This window comes from Tachysurus fulvidraco, chromosome 6 (genome assembly GCF_022655615.1).
Source record: "Tachysurus fulvidraco isolate hzauxx_2018 chromosome 6, HZAU_PFXX_2.0, whole genome shotgun sequence".
Lineage (NCBI taxonomy): Eukaryota > Metazoa > Chordata > Actinopteri > Siluriformes > Bagridae > Tachysurus > Tachysurus fulvidraco.
In genome coordinates, this window is record NC_062523.1 from 12162770 (window position 1) to 12184884 (window position 22115).

A 22115-nucleotide genomic window follows, 5' to 3' on the forward strand; every position below is an offset into this window, starting at 1 on the left:
AAATATGGTGCTCATTAATGGTACAGCATGGTGGTTTGCTACTTACCTGGAGAGACAGACATGTCAAATAGCATAGAGGGGATACTCATCTTCTACCTGCAGAAGCTTCACTGCTGTCCCACAAGTCTCAATGCTTCATCCTCTTTGGTTCTTCCTCAACACCTGCTTCCTCAGTGAGGATAGATTCTCATAGTTTTCATGCATCATAACATGTTTTTTTCCTGGATGTTGTTATATCTGTTGTCATCTCTCAGATGGCAACTCATCACTTGAAACAAATCACAGTAAAATTGAGATGTTGTCTTATTAGAAATGCATAGAGAATGTTTTATTCCCCTTAGAGAGACCAAGCTAAGTTCACTTATTTATAAAGTCAAATTCAATTTATATGTATAGTGCTTTTAACAATTCCCATTGTCTCAAAGCAGCTTTACAGAAGTATGGAAACAGATGAAAAAGAAAAAAGAAATACATATATAATAATAACAAGAAAAAATAAGGATAAAAATAAATAAATGAATATCTACAATTAAAGTTTAAAAAAACTTTTAAAATACTAAATTTACTAAAAAAAAAAAAATTTAAAATACTATATATCTATCCCTATCCCTAATGAGCAAGCTAGAGGTTACGGGGGCAAGGGAAAAACTCCCAGGAACCAGGCTCAGAAGGGAACTCATCTTCATTTGGGTGACACTACAGTAAATAGTGTCAGTGTAAATCATGTCCTTTCTACAACAGTTTATAATAGTGCAACCGAGAGCTCCTGAGGAACTAATGGGTCATCCAAACTCTGAAATCAGCACAGACCTGATTGCTGATAAAGACCAGACCATACAGCTGACTGACACAAAGAAGGCACGACAGTCTCCGGGCGGCTCCATCTACAACAATCCCATGAGACCCTGGCTGACCATGCAGATCAGTCCCTGGCAGGGTGACCACCGGGCAACGAGACTACCAGGGGTAGAACATCAGGATTGACGAAGTAGCTCCATAAGAAGAGACAGAGAACTGTTCCCTTAGAACTGGCTACAGTAGGTAACTCAACCATTACATTATAAGCACTTGCCTAATATAGTGTAGTCCCCCTTGTGCAACCCAAAAAGCTCTGACACGTTGAGGCAGATATCTGAAGGTGAGCTGTGGTATCTGGCACCAACATAGTAGCAGCAAAAAAGTCCTGTAAGTTGCATGGTGGGGCCTCCATATATCAGACTTGTTTGTCCAACACATCCCAGAGATCCTTGCTTAGATTAAAATCTGGAATTTGGAGGCCAAGTCAACACTCTTTCTCATGTTCCTCCAACCATTCCTGAAAAAAATTCAATTAAAAAGGTGCATTAATCTGCTTTGGGTGCTTATAACCCTGTCACTGGTCTTTATGATTGCTTATTTTTCCAGCTTTCAGCTTTCCTTGCATTCTGCACACAACATACATAGCCCTTAACCATTAATCCATGTATGGGTGTAATGTTCAGGTGACCACATAATTTTGGCCAAACAGTGTAGTCACAGATAAAATATTTTTCCATGGCATTCAAATGGCATTCAAAGTCTTTTTTTTTTTATTATTGAACCCCTTGTGCTAACTCTGCTTAATATTTTATCCAGTGGTTTAACTTTCGGTCTCTCCTTGATGTGTACACTGAATTAAGGAGTAAAAGTCACCATTTATAGAAATTCAAACAAAATGAACGATGACAAGTCAAAATTTTTATTTAGTTTAATAGTTCTAATATCATGATATTATTTGATATATATTTTTTGATTAATATATTAATATTTCGGGGGGCACGGTGGCTTAGTGGTTATCACATTCGCCTCACACCTCCACGGTTGGGTGTACGCCTCCGCCTTGTGTGTGTGGAGTTTGCATGTTCTCCCAGTGCCTCATAGGTTTCCTCCGGGCACTCAGGTTTCCTCCCCCGGTCCAAAGACATGCATGGGAGGTCAATAGGCATCTCTGGAAAATCGTCCGTAGTGTGTGATTGCGTGAGTGAATGAGAGTGTGTGTGCCCTGCGATGGGTTGGCACTCTGTCCAGGGTGTATCCTGCCTTAATGCCTGATGACGCCTGAGATAGGCACAGGCTCCCCGTGACCCGAGGTAGTTTGGATAAGCGGTAGAAAATGAATGAATGAATGGATGATATTAATATTTCACAGAAATCCATATAAAGAATCCACTTCTTCCAGGCGCTTCTTTTTACTGTAAACATTTTTTTCTCATTTGATGAAGCGCAGATCCACAAGCTACAGAATTATGTTTGTTTGCTGTGTCTAATACTCCATGTGGGTAATTACATTGTGCTGAATTCTGACAGCCTGGAGCCCAATAATGTAATAAACATGGCTCATGTACTGCCATTCCTCTGTATTACTATGACATCATGATAATAAAAGGCAAATTACACTGTGGGAAAGCTATGCACAAGGGAAGCAAGAATGTGCACGACCAGGTCATTGTCATAGCAAAGCCAATGAGAAAACTTAAACAACAATCTTTATTCTGTATTCTGTCAATTTTAAGTCATGATCCAATGGCCAGTGATGGTAGTATCTGATACTGAATACCAAGAGACAGTGAACCCACAGTATATAAGTTCTGTCATGGTCTGGATTGAATTTAAATGTAAATTGCATTGACTTAAGTGCTAACATTAAAATGACAACTATCAGCACAAGCGGTTAAGGCTCTGGGTTGTTGATCAGAGGACAAGGGTTCAAGCTGCCACTGTTAGGCCCTTGAGTAAGCTCTTTGAGTAAGCTCTTTGCTTCAGAGGTGCTGTATCATGGCTGACCCTGCACACTGACCCCAACCTCCAAAGTTGGGATATGTGAAGAAAGGATTTCACTGTGCTGTAATGTATATGTGACAAACTTAAGGCTTCTATATATTCTATTCTATTCTAGTAGCAATGTTCACTGTAAATAAATGTTTGGTGACTCTGTTTAAACTGAACAATGTTTGCAGTGCACAAAGTAAAACACTGAAGCTACACTGGCTCAGGAGTTAGGGCTATGGAGTACTGCATGAAAGGTTGTGAGATTGAATTCCAGTCCCACCAAGCTGATACTGCTGAATCTGCTCAACTCATTTGTAAACCTTTTTGGACAAAAGCAGCTGCCAAATGAATAAATGTAAAAAAGTGCATGTACGCCTACACATCCTGTTTGTGTTCTTTGTATTTTGTTTAAAAGAATTTCTTCATCTTCATATTCATGTGGAGATTTTATGATCAGGACATTTTACAAAATGATCTGTAAAGTAACCCATGGATGAAGAGATTATAAGACTATAAATAGACTAGTTTCATTTCAGCAAGCATAGTCAACATTTTTCATCATTAGTGCAAACTGTCAACAGATTGAGATATTGGCATGGTAATACAAACCAGTGGTTCTCAAATGGGAATCATTGATGCATAGCCAAATGATTGTTACTTATTAATGAGTTTTTATAATTGTTAGTCTGTTTGAGTGATCACATGCATTATCTCAGTTTTTATCCAAATTCCAATTACGATAGAAATAGTCATTTGGTTCAAATGTGCACGGCTGGCAAGTTTAGGAATAGAAAGCTATTAGAAAGCTATACTAAAAATGAAACATTATTGTACACCTTTGAATAGAGGGGGTACATTCTTTTTCCTGTGTGTATTGCATATGTGTGACATTTTTGCTGCAGGTTGTGTATTTGTTCAAAAATATAAGACATTATTTTTCAAAAAGATTTAGTAATACTGTTGAAAAGATTTTCAATGAGTACTGTTAAATACCTTATGCATATTATTTGTCACGGTGTTAACTTCACATCAAAACACAAGTACAATACAGGGAGTATTGAATGAAAGTGGATCTGTGGAGCTTGTGTATAAATTTATGTGTAAAACAAGGATTTTTTCCACAAGGATCATGGTTAAGCGATTTCTCTAAAGGTTTTTATCTGGTATATTAATCCCTGTTGCCTGTAACCCTATTGTAATTTAATGTTATATTGTAAAAAGAATGACAAAAAGCCCAAGCTAAGGTAAAAGCTTTTATTTGTCAAATAGTGACATCCACAAGCATGCAACCTTATAAGATATTTCAGAGCTCTTTTGGGCAGTACATGCTGATCCGCATACTGTCTCTCCTTCATGGGGAACCATTAAAGGTTCTAAAGAAAGCCCTACAACAATTCAATTTAATTGTATAGTTTTTAACAAGTGGGGCACGGTGGCTTACTGATTAGCAGGTTCGCCTCGCACCTCCAGGTTCGGTGTTCGATTCCCGCCTCCGCCTTGTGTGTGCGGAGTTTGCATGTTCTCTCCGTGCCTTGGGGGTTTCCTCCGGGTACTCCGGTTTCCTCCCCCGGTTCAAAGACATGCATGGTAGGTTGATTGGCATCTCTGGAAAATTGTCCATAGTGTGTGATTGCGTGAGTGAATGAAAGTGTGTGTGTGCCCGGCGATGAGTTGGCACTCCGTCCAGGGTGTATCCTGCCTTGATGCCCGATGACGCCTGAGATAGGCACAGGCTCCCCGTGACCCGAGGTAGTTTGGATAAGCGGTAGAAAATGAGTGAGAGAGTTTTTAACAAGTGACATTTTCTCAAAGCAGCTTTTCAGAAGCAACGACACAAAAATAAAATAAGAATTTCAAATTTAAAATTGAGTTGCTATTTATCTTTGATATCTGACACCGACTCAAACCGGTGGCAAGGAAAAACTCGCTGAGATGATACAAGGAAGAAACCTTGAGAGGAACCAGACTAAGGAGGGAACCCATCACTTGGGTGACACAAGACATTAAATGATGTAAATGTAAATAATGTCTTTTCTAAAACAGTTTATAGTCAAGTGAAATTGTCCAACCAAGAACTCCTGAGGAACTAATAGGTCAGCATAATTTCTGAGTTCATTATAGAGTGAACATTAATTCCTTGATGCTTAAGTCTTCAAATGTTCACTAATGAAGGACCGAGCACAAAGCTGACCGAGACAATGACAGTTCAAAGACGGCCTGATAGTCTCCGAAAATCAGAGACTATCAGAGAGTTTCACTTTTGGAATTGAAAATCCTTTGGAAAGATGCTAGCCATAGCCATAAAAAGAAATCTTGAGGATCTTTCCTATCAGTTTTTTCCATCACAGAAGGAAGATATATATGTTGATTATTCCACGCCAATCAATTTATTCCAACTGCGCTCACCCTTCAAACCAGCGTTCCATGTTCAGTCTTCAAAGTCCTTTTCTTTCTTTTTAGTATGAGCAGTTACTTAAGTGAGTTTAATCCTGAGGGAAGAGGGAACAAGGATGAATCACACTTTTTCTAATTAGATACCTATGTATTAGAAAGAGAAAGACTTTTTTGTAACAAGATTTGAAAAGTGCTTTAAAATGGCCATGTTTTCAATGATACTGTTGTCTATCAAAGTGGCAAACCAAGCTTTAGGAGATATGAGGTGTAAATAGGACATGGTACATATATAAATACATGGTTCATTACAGACTGTAGAGAGTTGGATGGGTGCAGTGGAGAGTGATTAAGATCCATTGGGACTCTTTTTGGAAGGAGCTCAGTTTCCCAGTGGCAGATGGCTGAGAGATGGACTGATCGACCAGTAATGACAGAAAAAAAAAAACGTTTGTTGTGTTGATTAGTTAAGCAGACAAAGACTTTCATGAGCGTCCAGACTGTTCTGTGTGTCTGTAGTTTGTTTACTAAAAACTGCTACTGTGCAGAATATCGTTGAAGCAGCTAACTTCCGCCAATAGAAATAATTCTGTAATTTATATAGTTTTGAAAGCCTTTATGGAAGGAGTTGAAGGAGTTATGCAGGTCAGCTGATAGCAACATTTGTGTTCTCTCTCCAGCCAAAACCAGTCACTGTAATGGGATTCTTCGCTATTTAAAAAAAAAATTTCTTGTTTCAAAATCAGAATAAAAACGTTGTTCATTAAATTCATTAAATTTTCTTTCCTTTGACACCCAGCTTTAAAAGTGAAGATTAAAAGGCTATTTTGCTTGAAATATTTCCAATATGACTCATCAGGTTTAAACACTCTTCTTTTTTTTGCATTTCAATAGATAGCCCAAAAGATTCCACAATGTTTCTTCTGTGTCTGACTAAGAATCGCTGCGTTAATGACCTCACTTTGCTGTTTTTTGTCACAAGTAAGTTAATGTGGAGTGTCTTGCAGTCTGTTGGATTTAGTGTTTTAGCACCTGCTTGCAAATGCACAGACAGCACCACATTCGCAGTCATAATTTTCCATGCATGAACACAATAACTACACAGAGATGTCCTTTGGGATGTGTACAGGCCTGCAGGTTGTGTGTGTGTGTGTTTTGTGTGTGCTTAAAGAGAAGGACTTTTGCCAACAAGGATGTGTAAACATTGCACATGACATGTTTGGGTTTTTGTACTGTAGTTAGAGCTTTGCAAGTGTCCTGGAGCATTTGAGAGAAAAAAACTGTGCTCATAAGAGACGGAATCACTTTGACTGACCCAAACCCCTAAAGAACTGCATAATACAAGCCTCAATTACTTGTTTTAGACCAAAAGTAAACATCATACCCACCAGCGAAAACACAATACACTTCTCACATCACTTAGTTTGATTATTGTTGTATAAGATATACCTTTATTCATCCCACAATGGGGAAATTTCATTATATAATAATATGTAATATCACAATGGGGAAATTTCATTATATATAATAATATATAATAAATAAATAGCAGTAGGAAAAATAATTAGAAAATTTCTTTTTTCAACAGCTTTTGATTATTATCATGGCTGGCAGAAATAAATATATAGTTATATAGCTTTCTTTCCCACTCCTTTAGGATTCCCTTGAAAATAATTATTGTGGATGTTTTTTTTTACACATTTGCTTTTTTCATTATTGGTGAAAATACTGTTTATTTTTACAGGGAATTGTTGCTTATGCATTTTAAGATTGTTATAAAAATGAGAAACTCACTGTTATATCAAAGCTATAAAAATGGCTTCTATTATTGTTGTTATATATCATCTTTTCTGCTGATTATTTATTCAGAAGATAATCAAATTCAGATCTCAAGCAATGATAATGGTAGTGTGTGTGTGAGAGAGAAAGGGAGAGAGAGAGAAAAGAGGACAGAGAGGGGAAGACAGGGGGTGAGGGTGAGGAGGAATACATTTTAAGGAGAGATGCTTAATTGCAATATAAATAATGCATAATTTTATTCTGTTAGTGTTACTTTGGGATAGACGAATTAGACCTCACGTTCATTGCCTCATATTTTTCCACTATCAGAAAGCTAGCGAGAGAGAGAGAGAGAGAGAGAGAGAGAGAGAGAGAGAGAGAGAGAGAGAGAGAGAGAGAGAGAGAGAGAGAGAGAGACGGAGAGAGGGAGAGACAGAGAGAGAGAGAGATAGAGAGAGACAGAGAGAGAGACAGAAACAGACAGAGAGAGAGAGAAACAGACAGAGATAGATAGATAGATAGATAGATAGATAGATAGATAGATAGAGAGAGAGAGAGAGAGAGAGAGAGAGAGAGAGAGAGAGAGAGAGAGAGAGAGAGAGAGAGAGAGAACGAATTACAGTAGTTATGAAGTGCAGTCTGGGAATTCAGTATCTGACACTTTGACAGCTGTTCTGGGAAATTATTTTTTTTCTCTTTTCAGTGTGAGTCTTGCATTTCCAGCTCTAACCTCCTCACATACCTCCATTCAGTTTAAAGAGAAGTGTGAGGTAAAGAATGGGATGTCTAATTTAACTTTACAAACAGTAGTAACACTTACAGAGTTTCACAATTACACCTGCTTTCCTCTTCCTTTACACTACTTGTTAGCATCATCTTTTTGATGACCTGTTTGATCAGCATCAGTTGTTTGTTGTCATTTGTTCCCCAATTGTGTTTCTCCTTCAGACAGGATTCTGATCATTCCAGAGGTCTGACAAACCCTTTTATTGGGTTAGCATATGATTTCAAACAGAAAGAAAGTGTAGTCTTCAGAAACCGTCCACTGTGACTCGTCATTCCATTTGACAGTCAGTCACAACAGATGTCGGTGCTGTCGGTATCTGAAGCTGTTCAGTGCTCCAAATATCCAAATATGTATCTGTATTCAGCTTTAACCTAGAAGGGTGTGACCTAAATTTGATTGGGTATTTTGTTTTTAATGCTGCCACTATGCTCTTGGAAACACTGGGAAAACCCCAGGGGTAGAAATAGCAGCAGTTTCATGATTGTGGCAAGTTCTGCCTCTGACAGTTCCTCGACTTTATCTACATCACTCCAGTTCTATTAAAGGTGTCTAGGTAGATTGTTTTTGTATTTACCTCCCAAACTTTGGAATAGCCTTTCTGATAGTGTTCAGGGCTCAGACACACTTTCCCAGATTAAATGTATATTAAAGACATATCTCTTTAGTCAGGCGTGTACATAATATATCCCATAATCTTGTGCTCTAGTACAGCTGATCAAATGCACATTATTGTCTAGTGCTTTCTAATATTATGAACAGCAGCTATGCTAATTCCTCTCCACTGCTTCTCACTTTGTACCAGCTACAGTGTGTTCTGTGTTATGAAGATTTTGGACCTTCAGTGAGATGAGGCAAACCCTGTGAGGTTCTGGAGATGTACCAGCTCCAGTCAGACTCTGCTTCATGAAGTATTCAGACATTCTAAGAGACATTCCAATTATACTATATGGCCAAAAGATGCCTGACCATCAGACATATCTGTGCTTTTTGACCATCCAATTTGAGATCTAGTCTCTCTTTGCTTTTATAATAAAAACCACCCTTCTGGTTAATCAAACTTCCCTGCTTTGTGCACAGAGATGCATTGTCCTGTTGCAACAGGCTTTGGACCTCTGAGATCCAGTGAAGAGGAATTGTTATGCTATGGCGAACAAAGACACCATATACAATTGTTTGATTCTGATTTTGTGGCAACATAATTTGGAAGACACATATGGCTGTGATGGTCAGATGTCTCCAGATATTTATTCATATAATCATCTTCAGTAACTGTTTTACCCTAGTCAGGGTCACAGGGGGTCCAGACCCCTCTCCTGGAAACACTGGTTGTGATGGTAATACACGTGGTCCATTGCAGATCACCATTTATACACTGTTATGGGCTACAGTATATTGTGTAGCCAATTCACCTGTATGCAGGTTTTTATGAACAAAAACATGTGAGAAGAACATGCAAAACACAAAAAAGTAAAGAAATACACCTGTTTGTATGGAGAAAGATATATTTGTTAAATCTAAAACTGAATGGAAGCTTTCTTGACAGAGAAGAGATTTGGTATACCGAGCAGATGCAGAAACAATGAGCTAAACACTCACAATCATACACTCTTCGGAGCTTGTAAATTATTTTGTGTTGTGCAGAAAGCCCATTACCCCTTTCATTCATTTTATAGTCTGTTTCCAGAATTTTCCAGCACCCCTCTGTGGTCTAGTGCAACCTTCAGCATAGAAGCCCACAGGCCTTGTGCTTGTGTGTCCGTGGCCACAAACAGCAGCTGCACAACCCTCCTGAGAGCACAAACCACAGTGTATAATACAAAACAAACATGCTTGCACCAACTGCTTTCCATTGTAACACCCCTCCTTTCCCTCTTTCTCTCCTTTAATGGACTGATTGTGAAAATTCCATGGGTAGAGGTGGAACATTCCAGATTACCACAGGATATGTGGAAGCAGATCATTACCTTTCTTCCTAACATTCTCAGCCAAGTCAAGCCAGCATGTCATGTTTTATCAGTCACAGCCTGTTGGAGCTGGTCCACTTCTTGTGTGTGCTGGTGTATGTTTGTTCATAAGAGAATACATATGTGATTTATCTCCATAAACATGCTAATGATGAACAAGCTGAGACACATGCTATGTGTATATAGTTGTGTGTGTGTGTGTGTGTGTGTGTGTGTGTGTGTGTGTGTGTGTGTGTGTGTGTGTGTGTGTGTGTGTGTGTGTGTGTGCGTGTGTGCGTGTGTGTGTACAAAACTATTTAATGGTACTTGTGAGTTGTGGGGTTTTCTCTGGTATGCAAAATAGGATGGGGAGCTGTACAGCATCCTATAAACCACAGTATAACAGTCCCCTCAGGAGAGAATTTACTACTGTGCCCAGCTGTTATTGCCTGCAGTACACTGACACACACAGACAGTGTACATATGGCACATTTTCTAAGCCCTAAGTGCACGTTCACATGCATACAGACAATATATTTATATTACAATACAGTAGCTCATAGAGACATTAGCCATATGCTTGCCTGTATAGTTAGATGTTTGCATATGCGTATGCTCACAAATGCATAATGATAATCTTTATTTATTTAGACAATTTCAATTTGAGTCCAAAATCTTAAACAGCTTTCTTATGTGAAATATTAAACAAAGAATGTGTTGGAACAGTGAATTACTACAAATCATAACCATTATAACTGGATCAGTGCAACTGATACATTTTAATGTGCATTTTAAAAGAACTAGATATTTTGCTTTTGGAAGACTCTTCCTGATTTGAAATAATATAAGAGAATGATTTCCACTGGCTGAGCTGTGAGTCATCTGGGTGATTAACAGCAGGCATGTGTCACAACTGAGACAGGCACTCGTGATGGGTTATACTGCTTCAGGAGATCAGCGAGGTAGGCAGCAACACAAAAAGAAAATCACACTGAACTCTTTCTCTGCCAGTTAGTACAAACTTGACTGATACTTCCAGAATATCAGACACACTGCAGTATGCAATTGGACAATGATAAATCCATGATCTTGACATTGTTTTCATCACAAAATGAGCCATATCATGACAGAGTTTCAATGGTGAAGTCTCTTCTGGCAGGGATAAGAAAAAATATATATACGTAACAAAAACATTAAAAAATGAGACATTTGAGATATAAAAAAATCATATCGCGATTCTCAAAGGCATCTCTATAATACGTGATATTTATAATGATATATTCATTATATGGCAAAACATTTGGGGCAGCCTTTAAGCAAATAGTGCAGATTTGTTCAGTTGTGTGTTGTTTGATCAATTGTATAATATCAAGAAAAATAAAATCATTTTACTTTAAAAATTAAATGTCAATTCAAGTCAAGTTACAAAGCTTTTATTGCCATTTTGAATATATGTAGCTGACACTGTACATAGTGAAATAAAACAACATTTCTCCATGACTATGGTGCTACATAAAACTACACAGATCTAAGGACTAAAAATATAGATAGACAGATACACAAAATAGTGATTTTTTTAAGGAATAAAAATATATAAATATAAAATATAAATACCAAAAATATATAAAATATAAAAATAATTTTAATAAAAAAAACAATTTAAACTATTATTAATGTTAGATATAACTTAAATTGACATATTATTTAGGTAGATGTATAAAAAAATATATTAACACTAAAAAGAAAGACATGAAGAATGAAAATAAATAAATAAATCACTAGATAGCTGTAATGTGTCTGTCTGTGTTTTCCCCTTGTTTCTGTCTGCCGTCTCTCCCTGATGTTAATTGTTGACCCCGCCCACCTATCTGTTACCATGGACACTAATTACATTCATTCTCTTCCCCAGGTGTTTTGTCTTAGTCCTTGTCTGTCTCTGTTTTGTGATTGGTTCTCGTTCACCATATATACTATGTCTGTTCACTTCAATGTTGTTGGTCTTTTTGGTGCTGGTGTGTGCATGTCCATGTTCCCGTTTCCTGTTTGTTCCGCGTTGCCTGCCTGTTTGTTCGTGTTTTGTTTATTAAAAACCTTAAAACTGCGTTTGGATCCTCACCCGCCTTTGTCTCACCGTGTCAAACCGTGACAGAACGACCAACCACCAATGGATCCAGCAGAACTCCTGTTTTGCCTACGTCAGGAGGACGCCCCAGTTGAGGAGTACACGGAGGTATTCTTGGACCTGTGCAGCGAGGTCAACTTCGATGAGAAGGCGTTCAAAGACATTTTTAAGCACGGACTAAGGGAGATCCTGCGGTATTTGATGCCGTCTACCAGAGAAATAAAGACATTCTCGGAGTTCGTCAACTTGGCGTTGCTCCTGGACGGGTCCACGCTGAGCGTGAGCACTGTAGAGACAGAAGCCGGCCGTAAGTATTTTTTGGGGGGAGGCAGCAAGCATCGGGATCCGTGGGCCACAGAGTGGAATCAGCCACGGACGCCCGAATGCTCCACAGTGCCTCCGCCCAGACCAGTCTCGTGCACATCCGTGATTGAGCCAGTTCCCATGGCTACCGTACCGGCGATCTCGGCTGAGGTCCGTGCTAACCGGCTGGTCTCCAAACTGGCGGATACCCCGATGAGGTCGGCTCGGGCGGCCGGCATCCCTAAGCCGCCAGCTGGACCAGCCGGGTTGCCGGAACCAGCCGTGTCGGCGGAACCGACCGGGTCGATGGAACCTGCCGAACCGACCGGGTCGACGGAACCTGCCGAACCGACCGGGTCGACGGAACCTGCCGAACCGACCGGGTCGACGGAACCTGCCGAACCGACCGGGTCGACGGAACCGACCGGGTCGACGGAACCTGCCGAACCGACCGGGTCGACGGAACCTGCCGGGTCGACGGAACCTGCCGGGTCGACGGAACCTGCCGGGTCGACGGAACCTGCCGAACCGACCGGGTCGACGGAACCTGCCGAACCGACCGGCTCGACGGAACCTACAGAACCGACCGGCTCGACGGAACCTGCCGAACCGACCGGCTCGACGGAACCTGCCGAACTGACCGGGTCGACGGAACCTGCCGAACCGACCGGGTCGACGGAACCTGCCGAACCGACCGGGTCGACGGAACCTGCCGAACCGACCGGGTCGACGGAACCGGCCGAATCGGCCGGGTCGACCGAAATGACTGAGTCAGAGGACGCGGTCGACATCATGACACCCAAACTACCTGAACTGTCTGCCTGGCCTGAACCTATGCATGTTTCTGTTTTCCTGTGTTTTTCTTCGCTGGACTTGCCAGCTCTTCTATCTCCTGTCCCTGTTCATAGGCCCAAAGCACCACCCTGGCTGCCAACTCCGTTCCGGTCTCTGGCTCCGCCTCCAGCACCACCCTGGTCCCCGGTCCTGCTCTGGTCTCTGGCTCCGCCTCCAGCACCACCCTGGTCTCCGGTTCTGCTCTGGTCTCTGGCTCTGCCTCCGGCACCACCCTGGCCTCCTGTTCTCCCGGCGCCGCCCTGGCCCCCTGCTCTGCCGGCGCCGCCCTGGCCCCCTGCTCTGCCGGCGCCGCCCTGGCCCCCTGCTCTGCCGGCGCCGCCCTGGCCTCCGGCTCTGCCGGCGCCGCCCTGGCCTCCGGCTCGGCTGGCGCCACCCCGGCCTCCTGCTCGGCGGGCGCCACCACTACACGAACCCGACCCGCCCTCCCACCCTGGTTGCGCCTTCGCTCCACCCGCCTGAACTGGGTTTTGTGGACTTGGGAGCGTCTGGAAGCCGCTCGTAGGGGGGGGGCTCTGTAATGTGTCTGTCTGTGTTTTCCCCTTGTTTCTGTCTGCCGTCTCTCCCTGATGTTAATTGTTGACCCCGCCCACCTATCTGTTACCATGGACACTAATTACATTCATTCTCTTCCCCAGGTGTTTTGTCTTAGTCCTTGTCTGTCTCTGTTTTGTGATTGGTTCTCGTTCACCATATATACTCTGTCTGTTCACTTCAATGTTGTTGGTCGTTTTTGGTGCTGGTGTGTGCATGTCCATGTTCCCGTTTCCTGTTTGTTCCGCGTTGCCTGCCTGTTTGTTCGTGTTTTGTTTATTAAAAACCTTAAAACTGCGTTTGGATCCTCACCCGCCTTTGTCTCACCGTGTCAAACCGTGACAATAGCAAGATTTGCTTTTATATTTATATCCAAATCTCAAGGAGTATTGCTTGATAACGTTATTGCTAGACACAGCAACAAAAAACAGTTAAGTGTTCTTTTTCCCTAGAGAACTCCTGCTTTTACTAGTACCATTATACAATAGGAAATGATCAGGGGCACTCAACTCAGGTACAGATGGCTCCACTCTCACACAAAACACTAGTAAACTGAATGTTTTACCTGGGAAAGTGTAGCCAGTGAACATTACATACTCATTTAAAGTACATCCATGGTTCTTAAATTGGTTTAATTCTGTACCTTAAATGGGAACCCCATTGACATATATACATGTCAATTACCCTTGTGTGTGCTATTTTATTAACATGGATCGAATATGAAGTACATGAAAACAGCACAAAACCTGGGGGTATTTTTTGAATCATGCTGATTATTTTCAGTGTAGTCTTTCTGTTACAGAGGTGAGTTCACACAAGTCACACATACCAGCAACAGGATGAATAGGGAGGAGGTGTTTGTTAGTTTTTACATACTGTGTAAAGCATGTCTCAAATGAGACAGTGATAGAGACAGAATCATTAAACAAAGGAAGATAATTAGCCTTTGGTGTGAAAATTGACCTCTAAGGCACTAAATAACAACTGTCTCATTTTTTAACTCTCTATGAAAGCAGTCTGCTTTGCAGGCGGTTGGTCCAGTTCCTCCCTATGGTTTTATAGACTACACATACACCTTCAGGGGCAACACATTACATTTCTTCCTCTTCATTTTACACCACACACTGTCTCATTCTGTTTGTGTGTTTTCCCTTTCTACAACACACACACTGAGAAATATCCTCGACTGTGGCATTGACCTACCTGATCTCATCCCCTACAGACCTGTTACTGCGTGCATTAATTGCTCAGCATGGGGTACACTGTGTGTGTGTGTGTGTGTGTGTGTGTGTGTGTGTGTGTGTGTGTGTGTGTGTGTGTGTGTGCGTTGGGGGACTGATAATTAGTTACAGATAAAATTGTTCAAAAGTTATTATTAAACACTAATAGATGTGCACTGTTCTCTCTCTCTCTCTCTCTCTCTCTCTCTCTCTCTTTCTTTCTTTCATTCTATCCCTCTCTTATATACACAAGCAAACAACACTTATCCATTACGACAAAACTGGCAGGCAGTAGGAGGGTGTTTTTGTCAAATTTGTTGTTTTCTTTTGGAGGCAGTGCAGGCTGATGCCTGGCCTTCAGAGACATCCAGGTGGCTACAGTCCTAATTAGACCCAAGGGTTTTGGGGAAGGGAGGAGCCAAGTGATGATTGATGCTGGCAGACAGACTTTGAAAACCATTTTCATCTCACATTGTGCTCCTGTAAACAGATACAGGTGACATGCCAACCACATGCTTCATAGACTAGGATTAAGCCCATAAAATACTGAACTCCTAGTGGAAATAGAGACAGGCTGGATGGGAGGTCAGTCCCATGTGTCTCATATATATATCCCTGACTGATGCAGTCTGCCTGACACTTGCGCAAGAGGGTTTAAAGCTATGGGCTGGTTGGGAATAGAATGCACTACTGCTGATTTGCTGCTTCTTTCTGAGGGAGTAAGAAAGCATGATTCGAGAAAACCATGGCATTGGACCAAGAGGCAGCTTGTTTAAACCTTTGAAGGTTTATAAAAAGGCCACATTGTTTCCTATCATGTGATTTCAGAATTGACCTGTGATCATTACTTTGTTAATAAATAGAATTTGCGTATAGAAGTATAATTAAAGATGCTATTCCTGAAATCAGACAAGCTTTTAAATAAGGTTTTGCAAAAGGACATGATCTTTGTGAACTGTACAGTAAGATACTGGGCTTGATACTGAAGGTTAGACATCCATCCGCTGAAATGGGTTTTATTTATGATGCCCAGTCTGTTAGAATGACCCAAATAACCAGGCCTTTGATAATGAGGCTGAAACTGAAAACCTAAAACTAGACCAGCTTCTGAGATAGAAAACATTGTGTAGTGAAACTGTGATGTGACATGACTGAAAAATATCCAGTCCTCATATTTCCTTTTCACCAGAATCATTTCTACAGATAGAGTTGGGTTTTCATTCTTGGCATTGAGTTGAAATTGTTTGGTTTTATATTGAGTCAAGTGCATCTATTGTCCCCACTCCTGTTTTGGGTTTTCATAGGAGAGTTTAGAGAGTTGTCTAGTATCAAGGGGATCAAAGTATCACCCCTGTTATTGCCAATGATATAAATCAGTTAAACTTAGGCCTTGGTAATCCACATTAGCTTTTTGTTTAGCCTTACATTTTATTATTATTATTATTATTATTATTATTATTATTATTATTATTATTATTATTATTATATGCATTACACAAATTCTAAACAACAAAAGAATCTATGTTACTTAATTACTTGTAAAACTCCTCATTTTGGACAAAAAGGCTCTCTCGTTAGACAGGATTGCTTTCAGTGTAAACAGTAATGCAATGTTAACATTAGTACAGTGGCACAGCTAAGAGTGTCTCATTATATCTCTATGGTGATGAGTCAGGGCTGCCCGCAGGTGGCTCCATTAAACTGTCTGAGCATAAACGGTAATGCATCTAATAAACACTGGCAGCACAGCATGAGCCCACTGTTAGAGCTAACCTTCTCTTTGTCTTTACACACCCACCATGGCTTCACCCCAAATAATCTGTACAGGTGAGGATTTGGGGTGTGGATGGCTGACCCTTTCTACTCCATCCTTCAATGGAAAGGGACAAGTCTGTGTCAAGGGACAAGTCTTATAAGATATCATTTAAGTAGTGGACTATTGTCAGTGGAGCAGTGACACGGACCATGGTGTGGGGCATGAGAATGAATGGATGGAGGTGAAGAGCAGATTTTTAAAACATTGAATTCTCTTACTGGCCACATTGTTAGACACACCTACATAGTTGAACAAGGAGTATAGTTAGGTAATGTAGCATACAGGTTCCTAAACTTGAACCTGGAGTCCCACTATTCTGCACATGTTTGTTGTTTGTGTTATAGCATGGAAACAATAACATTTAAGGAAAAGAGTGACACAAGACCAGGACTGGGAACCTGTCTATCTCATTAAATAAACATATTTTATTCAGCTGTGGTCCTACAGTGGTTCATTTCTGTTGCTGTACAAGGTAGAGGATATTGACAAATTGTGCATAGTAACAAATGCTCAGTCAGTAATTGAATACAAACAAAGTTACAAATTGACATTTCATTGTATATCAGCAGTCAACACTATTCCCTATGCAAGAAAATGTGTGTGTGTGTGTGTGTGTGTGTGTGTGTGTGTGTGTGTGTGTGTGTGTGTGTGTGTGTGTGTGTGTGCTTGTGTATGTTTCCATCATCAGAATTAAACCCCCAGCACAGATCACAGTCGGCAGTCATCAGGATTTAGACCCTTATTAGAATCCCTAAACATTTTCTCATTAACAAACCGACAAGACCAGCAGAGCACTTTGCACAACGTCCACATGTGCTGAAATAAAACTAATTGTGATTGCGGTCTGGTTTGCTGCCCCAGGCTGCTGTCTCCTCTGAGTTCTCTACTAGTGGTGAGCTGAACTTTAATGATAATAACAGCGATATTAAAAGAAAAAAAAAGGTTTGATGCAGTGACCTCCCTTCAAGGAGGAAAGGACCTGTGTGTCTGCTGCATTTAGTTTCTGATACTGTTAGGACCTGTGAAACCAGTAGGGGAATGTAAAAACACCATTTTATTCACATTCGGTGGACCATTTTGAAGCATAACTGGTGCTTTGGGTTATAAAAGTCTATATGGACTGTTTACAGGTGGAGCATAATGCTGCATGAAGTAAGGGATATCTTGTGGGAGACTTATTTTGCAGAAGATTTTAAAACAGACTGGGGAAGCAGACAAGCTTTAAGCTGATGGTGGATATGCAGCATCAGCAGCACACATGCACAGGTGACCTCACAGGTTTCCTGGCCACCTGTAGAAGATTAAAGGCACTGTCAGCATACAGAGGATAAAGTGTTCCCTTCTTTGCATCCTTCCTGTTCCATTTTAAGAGCTCATTTTAAGAGACAGACTAAAACATGGACTATAATTGTGTATGGTTGCCGGGAATCTTACATGCCAAAGCATCTGCCACTGCAATCTGCCTCCAGATCTGTACTTATATTGCATTGTCATTCTATATTGGCTGGATGTTTTTATTGTTAGAAATGCCCTTGAGGATGTTATAATGATGATGATGATGACTTTTTATGTCTTGAGTGAACATTTTCTAACTCCATCTTCCACACTCGACTTGCTCTGAGGAGATGTTTCATATAACTCATACAAGAATTTCTGCATTTCAGTGCATTATAAATATGCATCATTAAGATTTACAATGGTGATAACTCTAGGGCTTAGAAAATATCATTATTGACAGTCTTCTGAAGCACCATTAGCCTTTCTGCCCAGAGTAATGAGCACAAATCTACAATCAGTCCTCTTATTGATCTCAGTATAGCATGAGTGTGGGGATGATTCTTATTCAAAGGATTGCTCTTGCACTGGAGCCTTTAATACAGCTCATCTCTAATTCATGTCTTTTATGAATTAGAGATGAGTAGCGCATATGAGCAATATGCTGTGATTGTCACATCATCGTCATCATAAGAATATTTCTTTGACACTCTGAATCGTATATTTCTCAGGGCATTGATCGTTTATATGATGTAGGCTTTACGCATGTGATTTTAAATTTCAGTTTAAATTCAGAGAGACATATTCTCCCATTCTGTCTGTTTTTTCCCCCTCTCTTTCTCTAGCTTGCTGTTTCATTCTTTCTTGCAGATTGTAATCACTTTGTGTCATTTCCTCAGCATCATGATGTGTTCTACAGTAAACCTGCATGGCACCTGAGTTATTTGCCTCATCGATGTCTTATGAGTGCTACATTTCAATGTGGCTTTTTACCGGCACATTTATTATGGCCTGCGTGGCAGACTGGCACCACTGCAGGGAGGGGAGAGTAACAGCAGTGGGGCTACAGGTCTTATTTCAAGAGCACACTATGTTTATGTTCCCCCAGTGTGTGCATATATGGGTGTTTGTCAGAGAGAAAAAATGGTGTCTCTGTGTTTCTGTGTGGACACAGTGATGGAAAGAAGGCCCTGAAGCTCTGTGACAGTTTAGATGTCCATTAGAGGGTGGAAATCAGCATGTCATCTGCTGTAATTGCAACTGACTGCAGGATTGATGAGACTGCGCTGTTGCTTTTTAAATATTTATACCTGGAGCCTAAGGAAGGTTGGTTTACATTTAAAGTGTTCGGACAGAGAGAGAGAAAGGAGACAAAAGAGACACAGAGGAATGGGAGTGAACAAAAGTGAAAAGAGAGTTTTCTCAGGGTGGTCAGGATGACCGGAATAAATTCACTGCTCTGGCATGTCAGTTCCACGCTCTAGCTCTTCCAGCATGCCAGCCCCTCTTTCTCCTCGCCTCTTATCTGGAGTTTCTTTTCAAAGGGATTATTATGTTCATGGCATCGCCAGTTCAGGATCCCAGAACAAAACAGAAAGGGTTGAGCCATTCTCACTCCCTTTATCCAGTTGTTTTTTTGGACAGATGGCCAGGACGATGGACAGGCTTTTTTGATGTTTGCTTTGTTCTTCTCAGCCTGGTTTGGCAGTTTCACAGACACGCCTACACCACACAAGGGCAGACCAAGATTTAGGCTCTTCTTTTTCTCTTTCTGTCTTTTTTCCACCCCATGCCAGTCTGCCAATGCACCTGCCCTTTTCTCTCTGCCCACTAGCCACCATTCTTTGTGGTTAATTGGCCCGTTCCATAAGAGGCCTAGCTGCACCAAAGCTACACCATGCTGCCCTGGAAATCTCCTATCCATCTCAGTCGTTGAGATGCATTTCACCTAAAAGGCTCTATAGCAGTATCTCAGCCTGGCTGTGGCCATGTTACTGATTTTGACATAATTTGTTTCCCATGAAGAAGTCCAGTATATTTCTTTCTCTGTAGAGATATCCAAGCACCTAAGAACCATTTGACTGCATTCTAACTTCATTCTGTATTCCTACGGACCAGACTGGCTATAAAACTAGAGAATACGGCTATCAGAGTGAATCCATTGCTCTCTTGGTCAAATGGGATAATAGAGTTATTTTACTCAAAGACATAGAGACACAGTTCCTCAGAGTGGAGGCGTACACCTGGGAAGAATAATAGCCAGAAAACCAGTGATTCAGAGACTGATGTTTTTCAAGGTTTGCTGTGAGTCTACAGGAGACAGACAGGGAAACTTGACTTCCAGTGTAGAATGATTTGTCTCTCTGTTATTCACAGCGGTTGTCTCAGAAGCCCATGCATAATCATAGCTCAAGATCACCTTGAGCAGTGTCTAAACCTCACGAGTGCATGAAAGGCAATTATTATATAAAAAAATAAATAAAAACATTGAAATTTTTATCTTTGGGGTGTAATGCAATGTGAATCTGTATCTATTCCTATGTCTTTATTCAGAATGTTTTTTCTTCTTCATTTAAATATTTGTGGGATCCCAATTAAGCTGTTATTCTTTTTGTTTGTACATGCCTGTGACATTTTATAATGAAAATAATTGCTTCTATTAAAAATGCACCATATGACCAGAAGCATGAATACACCTGACCATTCCACCCATATGTGTCAATGTTTGGTAGTCAGTAAAATTCATTGACTCCGCATGCTGTTGGGATTTGTGCCCATTCAGCCACAAGGGCATTAGTGAGGTCAGGCACTGATATTGGGTGAGAAGGCATGGGGTATCTTGGCATTCTTGTTCAAATTTTCACTGGAATTGAGGTCAGGGTTCTTTGCAAGTCTTCCACACCAAACTTGACAGGTGTGAACTTAGTTCTAGTAAAGAAAAAACTTAATGCATGCAAAGACATTGTATACAATTGTGCACTTTCAACAGTATAGGAAATACTCACATGTACTGTACTGTAGGTGTGATGCTCAGGTGTCCACATACTGTTAGTAGTATATTGTAGGTCAAAACTAGTAGCTTAATGTAAACCATGATAACCCTGATCAGACAGTTAGGGATAAACCAATCAATCTGATCACTCACCTGCATGAAAATAAAAACTTCTCGCTCATGTGGCATTTTTGTTGAATCTCTCATCTCAATAGCCTCAATCACAGGCCATGTGAACCTTTCTAAAAAAAAAAAACTAGTGTACCTTATTCGTATTTGTATTTATGTAAGTTTAGGGCATGTTACCTGATAATCCAAATAAGATAATTGAATTTAAATACATCCCTAGTATATCATCTGGTTTATAATATATTATGTAGCAGAAACATACCATGCACTTAAGGCTTGACTAATTATTTGAACAGTGCACCAAACTCAGCATCTTACTGTGTCTGGTAGCTCAGGGAAACACTCAGTTGGGACACTGCAGTCAAGCACATAAACAGTTTTTGAAAGATAAGCAAACTTCCATTCTTCTTCCAACAGCTGTATTCAGCATAAAACATGAGTTATAAATAATCACCAAGGTAATTCTGTCATAAATAATCACCAGGGTGCACAAACAACAAACTAACAACAGGATATGCTGAAGTAATGTCCCAGATTTTCATACATCATTTTAATATGCAGGCTCTGCGATGGATGTTTAAAGATGGGACTGCATTCGTAGAATACTGACTTACTTCCTTTTACCCTGTCAAGAGCATAACCAATGACGAATGCCAAAGCTCTTCCTCATACCTCTATTTTATACATCATCATGTCTACAACCTCTGAGAAAGGCCAAGGCATAGATTACTTATATGTTGCTCTCATATTCCTGGATTAAGATGGTATTACTCTATCCCAGCCTCTAATATGAAATCCTTGTATTTCATTTCCGAATCAATTATCAGAGCCAGTCTGGAAGTCTATGAATGAGGCAGCTCAATATATGCGCCTTCAGGGAGCTTACCTAATTTAAAGTTCATCTTGCTTTTTCCTACTTTATAGCTTGCACCTGATAAGCAGTGTCATTAGTGAAATGGAGGAAAGGTATGAAATATTTCTTCCTGACTCTGGTCAGATGGTTTCATAAAGGGATAAGATATTGTTAAAGCTGGTTGATCCTGGCCTGAGGACAGGCAGGCAAAAGAGAGGATTTCTCTCAGTCTGTCATATTACTCTCAGCACTCTTTCATTATCAGTTCTCTTAAATCTCAGTTTTGAGGCCAAGGCTTCTCCCTGAGTTTCTCCAAAATACCTATAGAGAAT